Source organism: Callorhinus ursinus, unplaced genomic scaffold (genome assembly GCF_003265705.2).
Source record: "Callorhinus ursinus isolate GAN/ISIS: 27379988/994484 unplaced genomic scaffold, GSC_fseal_2.0 scaffold3, whole genome shotgun sequence".
NCBI classification, from domain to species: Eukaryota; Metazoa; Chordata; class Mammalia; order Carnivora; family Otariidae; genus Callorhinus; species Callorhinus ursinus.
The window spans coordinates 4,240,802-4,250,321 of record NW_027397065.1 but is presented as its reverse complement, the minus strand read 5'-3'; positions in this window follow the sequence as shown (position 1 = coordinate 4,250,321).

Here is a 9,520-nt window from a genome sequence, read left to right as displayed (position 1 = left end):
GTATTGGAAGCTGTGGGACCTTTCTTACAAGTAAGGTGGAATAACTATTTTGTGTTCTTCCAGTTATTAAAAAATGTGTAATGTCTTTTAATGAGATTAATATTCTTATAAAAGAGACCTAAGGGACCCCCTTTGTCCCCTTTCACCATGTGAGGACATATTGAGAAGTTAGCTATTTGAAACCCAGAAGAGGGCCTTCACTAGAACTTGATCATGCCAACACCCTGATCTTGAACTTCCAGCCTTCAGAACTGTGAGCAGTACATTTATACTGTTTATAAGCCACCCAGTCCCGAGTATTTAATTACAACAATTGGGACATACTAAGACATTATCATTAAATAAAGCAAAGAAACTGTATCACTTACCAAGATGCTTTATTTTCACTGTCTTCAAACCCCACAAGATGAGCCATTTTGAAAAGATTTCTATCTTTCCTCTCTTCTTCCTATTTCATCCTGAATAAAAACTTTGGAATATTTTCTTCCCTTTTTTGTCAACATTCATCTCCAAATTTTATATTTACTTCTATTATTAAAGTTTTCCTCGAAGTATGTCCATTCTGTTTCAAGAATTCTCATCTGCCCGTTATTTGATACAATACAGACACTCCATTTTTGTCCTTTCATGTTACTTGATTGTAAGGTCCTTGTTTTGTTCATTTCTTATTTGATTAGAGTCCTTTTTTAATAAGTGTTTTTGTGGATGAAGTATGATGTTCCTAGAGCTGCTTAATTCTTGCATTTTTGCAAATGCTTTTCTTTACCTTTATCGGCATATGTTGTCTTGGGTTATAGCTATGGTGTTGCAGTCCTTTTCTCTTTGTACACATTTGTCTCCTAGCTTTAATTGTTGCTTAAATATTCTGAAGTCAGTACTATTATGATACCAATTTACATTTGAGGAAATGAGGCCTGAAAAAGGCACGATCTTAACCCAAATCATAGACTACAACAGAACCTAAATCCCCACAGACCTCATAGCCCATGCTTTTAACTGTTGTATTCTATTTCATTTTTGTTGCCTAGAGAAGTAAAGGGCCCTGTAAGTTGAGAGGCAGGTGGGAAAAACAATTTTTTTTTTTCTGGCTTAGAGTCTTGTCTACCTATTATTTCTGTCTAGAGTGTTTTTAGATCTTTCCTTGACCATCCTCATTATTGTTCAGATCTCAGCTTAAATATTTTTTTCAGAGATACCTGCCTGGACCTCAGGATGTAAATAAAGTAGCTACCAAATAATACACATTCATCTGTTTGTTTATATCTATCTATATCTACCTACCTATCTGTCCGTCCATCCATCCATCCATCCATCCATCCATCCATCCCATTAGAATGTAAACTCCATGAGAATGAAAACCCGGTCTTCCTAGTTCTCTGTTTTATTCCTATTGTAAAGAATATGTGTGATATTTGTCTCTGGCTCTTGGCATGTAGCTTCTAAAATCCTTGGAATTTCCAGATTGAAATCAGTGTTTTGTTATTTATGAGCCCTTTGGATCACATCTGAGTTTATGCTAATAAGGTAAGTCAAGGAAGATGATACACTTTGATTCCACTAGGAGAGGGCAAGAAAGCTCTGCATTCTGGGCCCTCTAAGACTTTACCCTGTATTTGTCTTCATTTGGCTGGTCTAGTTTGTATCCTTCACTGTAAGACTGTAATAGTAAGTATAGGGCTTCCCTGATATCTATGAGTCATTCTAGCAGTTGTCAATCCTGAGGGAAATTGTAGAAAACCCTCAGATTTGTAGACATTTGGTGAGAAGTGCAGGTGGGCTGGGAACCCCATTTATGGCTGGCATCTGAAATAAGGGCAGTCTTGTGTAGGAGCAAGTCCTTAATTTGTGGGGTCTGCCTAACTCTGGGTGGTTAGTGCCAGAATTGAATTGTAGTATACCAGTGAACGTAAAATTAATCCCCAGCATCTTGGGCAAGACCAGGCACATGTGATGTACTAACTTAAAATTTGTTGAATAATTGAGGGAAAGCTGAAGTTACCTAGACAAATTTCTTAGCCTATGGATTTATTTTCAACTTATATCCCTGAGTATCACGGCCCCATTGCAGCGTGTAACAGACATCTAGATACTATTCCCTGTGCATAAATTGCTTCTTGCCTGTAAATCAGAAAATCAGTGTTCCAATTGCTGATACTTTTCATCTGTTGAGATGTTAGTCCATTGCCTCTTCCTTGCCTGCTTTCTGCTGTCATCACTAAGAATGTTAAACCATACATTTTGGATTCTTTTGATCTCTCCTTCTAATTGTACTAAGCAGTAGGTCCCCTTCCCTTCAATTACCAAATTAGATACACTCACAGTGCCCAGTAATCATATTTTCTTGTATTCTGAATGCTTCAAACATGTGTTAACACAGCTTAAAATTGTAATGTGAGGACTTTTTGGGGACACTCTCTTCAAGGATGTCTCTTCCTCTACTTCTGTTTCTTTTAGGCCTCTTTGTTGAAAGACTGTTTCAAAGGTACAGTTATCATCCATATTGCACAAAGTAATATCATCTGTTGTTTTTATAAAAATCTAACATTGACAAAGAATTTCAGGCCATAAATAGGAAATTCTAAGCTTACCCTTTCTGGAATGTATAATTACTTATACATTTCCCTCACTGCAGTGCTACTGCAGTGAGGGAAACCAAAGACTCATTATATTGTGTAAAAATTGTATTGTTAACCTAATTTTATACACCAGAGCACCAAATATGGTATAAAGATGAATGTACTTAGAAAAATAGTAAAGATTACTATTTTCTCAAATTATATATAAATAGACCTTTGGGTATTTCTAGCAAAAGTATGAATTTTAGAAAACATACATATTCTCTTAATGTAAACAACTTTTTTCATGGTAGGAATTAAGTTCTAAACCTGAACATAATTCTTTCTTGATTGGTGTCATATTCAACTTTTAGGTTTCAACAAAATAAAGATATTGTTAATTTTAAAGATAACTACAATTATTTTGCTGCTCAAAGATATTCTTATATTTGAAACCACTGATTATGTACTACTCTGACCTAGAAAATCTCCCACTGGGGTTTAAATAACTATTTACATGATAACCATATAATAGCACATTATCTTTTACTTTATCTAAGCAACAACAGTGCCATATGTTTTACCATCTGAAATGTCTGACAAGAAATAGGCTATTTCCAAAATTAATTATAAAGGTTGAAGTAATAAAAAAGAAGCTGGTATGTGTGTTAGGATGATCACATCTATTCTGAACCATAATAAGGGTAAATAATGATAAATATGAATAATTGGGACTCTGAAGAGATTCTAGAGTCTCCAAATATGTATTCCTGCTTTATGTATCATAATACTCGAAATTCTACTATTAAACCGGATTCCCTCAATTCCTCTCTTGTCTGTCCTTTGAGTAAATGATAATAGTAAATGTTTTGAAAATAACTTCATTTTTAATAATGTAAATTATAACACAAATATTTAATCTTAAGTATTTTAGCGATTTTATTAAAGAATGAAAAAGGAATATTTCTCAGTGCCTACCTCATTAGGATGTTTTATAATCTCCAATGAATTGAATCACAGAATTGATTTAGACTGTGAAGAGATTGGAAACCACACCTGGATTAATCACCTTTGTGAGCTGACTTTTGAAGCGTTCATGTATTATTAGTGATAGTCGGTATTTACGGGAAGTGGACAGAGGGGAGAAGGAGGAGAGAAGAAAAAAAATGGAGAAAAACTTTTAGCATTGACACCAAAAACCAAAACCATATGTTCTTGTCTACATTATTATAAAGTTGTCTTCTTTCTCTCTCTTTATTAGCATGATTTTGCTATTTCTTTTTTCATTAGCATGACTTTATTTTGTCAGATATCTTTTTTTTCCTTAAAGATTTTATTTATTTATTTGACAGAGAGAGAAACAGCGAGAGTGGGAACACAAGCAGGGGGAGTGGGAGAGGGAGAAGTGGGCTTCCCGCGGAACGGGGAGCCCGATGTGGGGCTGAATGCAGAGCTGGATGCAGGCTGGATGTGGGGCTGGATGCAGGGCTCGATCCCAGGACCCTGGGATCATCACCCGAGCCAAAGGCAGACGCTTAACGATTGAGCCACCCAGGCGCCCCCTGTCAGGTATCTTCTATCCAAGCAAATGGTTTGGTTGTTCATCATAGTAACTTCCAGCAAGTGATATGAACCTGTCAACAAGCAATTCACTTTGCTCTAAGATTCTGTCAATCTCTTGCCTTAAAATCTTCATCTGGCTGTTTCTGTCAAATCCTGGGCTATTATATCATGATCCTTATCTGATCCTAATAAAGCTTCCTCTCCCCTCAAAAAAAAAAAAATTGTCTTGGGGCACCTGGGTGGCTCAGTCAGTTAAGCATCTGCCTTCAGCTCAGGTCATGATCTCAGGGTTCTGGGATCCAGCCCAGCATTGGGCTCCCTGCTCAGCGGGGAGCCTGCTTCTCCCTCTGCCTGCTGCTCTGCCTACTTGTACTTGTGCTTGCCCTCTCTCTCTCTCTCTCTCTGTCAAATAAGTAAATAAAATCTTAAAAAAAAAATGGCTTAAGCCAAACTTCTAGTCCTCAGAAAAATTCTGACCTCCCTTCCCCTCTCCCAAACACAGAAAATTTGAGGTGTTTTATCCCTTACCACAGTAAGCAAGTTTTGTCTTACTAGCAGGTATGTTTATAATGTTTGGGAAGCCAGCTTTTGACAATAATATTGAATTTATACACGTAAGTCAAATTGAAAAACAGCCTATAACACACATAAAAAATAAAGTTGAAGAAGAAAAACACAGGAAAAAAATCTATAATAAGCTCAAAATTAAAAACAAGGAAAAGAAAATAATCATGGGACTGGTGTTATTATATGAGCAAATAAAAATGTAAACCTTACCTCAGAAAAATTATCAAGATGATGAAACAAGAAGGCAGGTGATTAAAAATTTTCCTTGTATAGAAGGAAAATCAATCAATTTAGAAACATGTGGCTAGAAGGACAGTAGCTTCCACCTGAGTGACATATTTGGAATAAAAATTTGACCATGTTATTTTCTTTCTTAAATTCTGTCAGTTAATTGTACTTAAGCCTGGGGGGCTCAGTCCTTAAGCATCTGCCTTCGGCCCGGGTCATGGTCCCAGGGTCCTGGGATCGAGCCGCGCATGGGGCTCCCTGCACCGCGGGAAGCCTGCTTCTCCCTCCTTAGCTCCCCCTGCTTGTGTTCCTGCTCTTGCTGTGTCTCTGTCAAATGAATAAATAAAATCTTAAAAAAAAAAGACAAAACAAACAGAAATCCTTATATAGTCTGTGTGACCTTGTCCTGGGTTTCTTTTTTTGACCTTATTTTTCACCGCTATCTTTAATCGTTTGTTACTGATACACAGAAACTTTATTTCAATTCCTGAAATTCTCCAGGTACTTATCACAGCATGTAATTTTGTATTGATCGACTTTGATATTCGTTTAATATGTTTCCCCTATTAGAAAACAAATTTTATGAAGGCAGATTCTCTGCTTCATTCATCATTGCATAATTAACGCCAATATTTGAAAGATATTTGATTCTCAAGTCAAGCAAAATAAGTCCTATTCTTAAGAGTATTTTACTGGGATTTCTTTTATATGACTTTCAAGAACCGGAAAAACTAATCAATGATAGCAGTCAGAAAAATATGCCTTTTTCTGGATGGTGAATCAGTTGGAATGGGGCACAAAGAAACATTCTGCATTAGTGGAAATATGAAGTTATTGACTACTTGGAAATACTCTTTTGTCAAACTTCTCGATTTCCTATTTAAGATCTGTATATGTCAATATATAAAAAAATTGACTTCTATAAAAGAGGAAGGTTTGACCCATGTCCTTCAAATGGTGTACCCAGGAACCATAATATCATTTAAAGCCACTTCAATCCTTCATATATTCACTCGTGCATTCAGAAAATACTTATTGATTATGTACTTCATTTGCATATCTGTGAAGAAGATAAAGATAACCTGTGCCCTTGTAGAGAACAGAGCTAAAGGTGTCAGAAGTTCATTTTACTGGGGATATGGGATGGAATGTGTCATGGGGATTAGTAAAGGAAAGCCTAAAAAGGCAAATAACCTATCCCTCAACTACGATTCAACATGAGCACAGAACACTCTGCTTTTATTTTGCTTCTTCTCATATATGACTGTTCTAGGGAAGCTTTATACTTTTGTTTTATTTTTCATTTTTGGAATAATTAAGTGCACAAAATATGTCTTGGTTTCTCAAAACAAAAATGATTTAAACAAGTTTCATTTAAACACTAGACAAAACACTGTTAATTTTTTTTTAACTAACACACACATTTTCAATCTTGGTTCAATAGGTGAAGTATATTGTTTTCAACCGACATTTTTATTTTTATTTACTTCCAGTACCTACTCTGTGTTCTGGCCTACTGGACTATTGAGATTTGTAGTTTCTCCATCTCTCACCTTTTAAAACTTACCATTGCTATTAAGAAGGTAGAGTATGGAGAGAAGGAAGAAGAGATGCAGGGAAGAAATTGCAATTTATAAATTTGCCTTCCTGTGCTTCAAGTTCAAGCTTAGAGTTTATTTATGAATACCAAATTTGGATTGGTTATTCTTCCCATGAACTTTAATGATATATCATATGGCTTGTAAACATATGATATACATATTTTTCTAGCATAGTGCTAAATACATTATTATTTGTCTGAATATTGCTATCTACAGTAAGTTTTACACATTGATGCATCTCCAGAACTTCATGTAAGGCAACACTTGATTATTTATTCAGTGAAAGAGTTAATATGTGTCACTAAATGTTAGAGGTTTCAAAAGATGACCTTATCAATTTATCAGTATCTGCATGATATAATTGAAATTGTGGACAGTGTTATTAGGGACTGTGAATTGATTGTTATACTAAATGTCCAGTAACATTTTGTATGGCTTTGCTAGATCCTACATATGTGAAATGGTTTATAAGCTTGCTGCAGGAAGTACATGTGCTAGAATATATGTACATATAAAATTTCAAAAAAGTAATTATAGAGAAGGAAGAGTTATTGATTATGAATTATATGTAATTATATGTAATATAGCTGTAGAATTATGAATCCTATTATGAATTATCTACATAACTATAGAAGAAAAGGTAATTTTAGTTGAGAACAATGGAATGAAAGTTCATTATTGAAGCCTTTTAAAGTGTATTTTGAAAAATGTTGTAATGAACTGGTCAATCTACCTGTGATTATTAATATGTTGTTTTATATTAACTCATTTCATTTCCTCCCCCAAACGTGTGAATATTCAACAAGGTAGCAGATATAGTAAGGGGAAAAGATGGGTGACTAATACATTGAAGTTGATGTTAGGTGGAATATTGTTTAATAATGTTGTTGGTCCTCCAAAGAAGTAGTATAAGACCAGGCCCATGAAAGCAGAGAAATGAAGGCTAAGTAGAAGAATTTCCAAAATTAAATGATATTTCCAAAATTCAAAATTTTTTAGCCTACAGTGTGAGTGTAGGCTCATGTTAGTAAACATTAGCATATTTAAGTTGGGACTAAATGTATGTACCTAGGATAAAAAGGGTAGGAAAAAAAAAGAGAAAATTGAGAAAACAGATATAAGGGTATTTATAATATTTTTCAGTTTCCTATTGCATCACAATAAACAAGTCATTTTTACCTGTTATTTATATTGTTTTCAGTGATGGTTAATGTAGCAGAGATGGCAGTATAAATTGACTGGCATATCCAAAATCACTGAGCTAGTAAATGGGAGAACTGCTGATAGGGAGAATTGCTAGTACAAATCATATCTCAACTCCAAGTCTACTGTTCTTTCAATACCAGTTACTGATGGGGCAACCAAAAGAAATAAAAATTTCTTCTATGATAGAGTAGAAAATATACTTACAACTGTACTCAAAAAAATTAGTTTCTACATTTTGTCTAAATTGATCTTGTCTTAATTGGAAACCACTTATTCCCTTCTTAGGGGTAACTTAAAACTGTGGTAATAAGAAACAATTCTTGTTCAAAGTGTCCAGGTTTTCAAGTAAAAAGACTCAAGTTCTTAAATCTCACATTCTCCCAGGATACATAGTAAATAATAAGGAATGGGTAGAGAAGAAATAATAGTCTGTTGTGGCACTGGAAATAAGAAGTTGTCAGATATCAAGGTATCCTCTTGATGGCTCTTATGTTTTCATAGCAACATCCATTGTATGCTTGTGCAACCAGTTGGCATTGGTGCTAAAGATAGTGGTTTGTGTAAGCTGGGCTATCTTACTTTGTGCTTGCCAGTATTCTGCAGACTTCCTTGGCTGCTTTGTGTTTTCCTCTTCTTGGCACGCAGAATATTCTTCACGCATGTGGCCAAGGTCTGATTCAGATTCCCATTTGTTCTTCAAGTAGACAAGTGGGTCCCCTCCTAAGTTTATGACAACTCCCTCTTGAAAATTCCCTTGACTAGTATCTCAGATGCTTCTGAGACCCACTCATACTAGAACAGAATCAAGGGCCATTCTGGAAAGATAAATATTGTCTTCTTTCTGCTTAGTCATAGATACCACTAGGGTTATTTTATATGGTTGGAGCCCACATATTAGAGAGTGGAGAAGGTGTTCACACTGTTGAGATCTCCCAAATTATCTTTTTTTTTTTTTACTAAAGCCATACTCCTTTTTAGGCCCAACTTCAGGCAAGGGAATGAAAGAAGAAAATGAGAATCTTGTCATTGTTTCTTGTGTCACTTTTCTCAATTTCTTATCTACTCTCTTTAAAAAAAATAAATTTTCAATCCTTTCTCTTATCTGGTTCTCCTTTAAATAGTACTCTTTGATCTAATCTATTATGCCTGCTCCTTAATAAGCTAAATGATATGAGAAAGGAATCAACAGCAACATTAATAATAATAATAAGAAGAAGAAGAAGAAGAAGAAGAACTCTATTCCTATACCTGGCTTGAAAATCTATCAAAAGTCTCTTTTGGAAATTTCAGAAACTGAACAGTTACTTTGTATTTACATTTTCACCATTGTTATAACTATCACTTTGTTTTTCTCCATTCCCCTCTCCTCTACTCAAAAACATATGTAACTATTGAGTTGAAGATCATACAGCAGAAACGTAAAAAAAAAAAGAACATGGCTAATCTTTTCGTATAGACCTAGATGACTAGTCTCTACAGTTTTTTATTTTTTGTTTTTTTGTTTATTTTGGGGGTGTTTAAATTTTTTTTTAGAATTTGTTTTTTTATTCAGATTCAGTTAATTAACATATAATGCATTATTAGTTTCAGAGGCAGAGACCAGTGATTCATCAGTCTTATATAATACCCAGTGCTCATTACATCATATGCCTTCCTTAATTTCCATCACCCAGTTACCCCATCACCCCACTCCCACCCCTCTCCTCCAACAACTCTGTTTGTTTCCTATGATTAAGAGTCTCTTTTGGTTTGTCTACCTCTCTGATTTCATCTTGTTTTATTTTTACCTCTCTTCCCCTG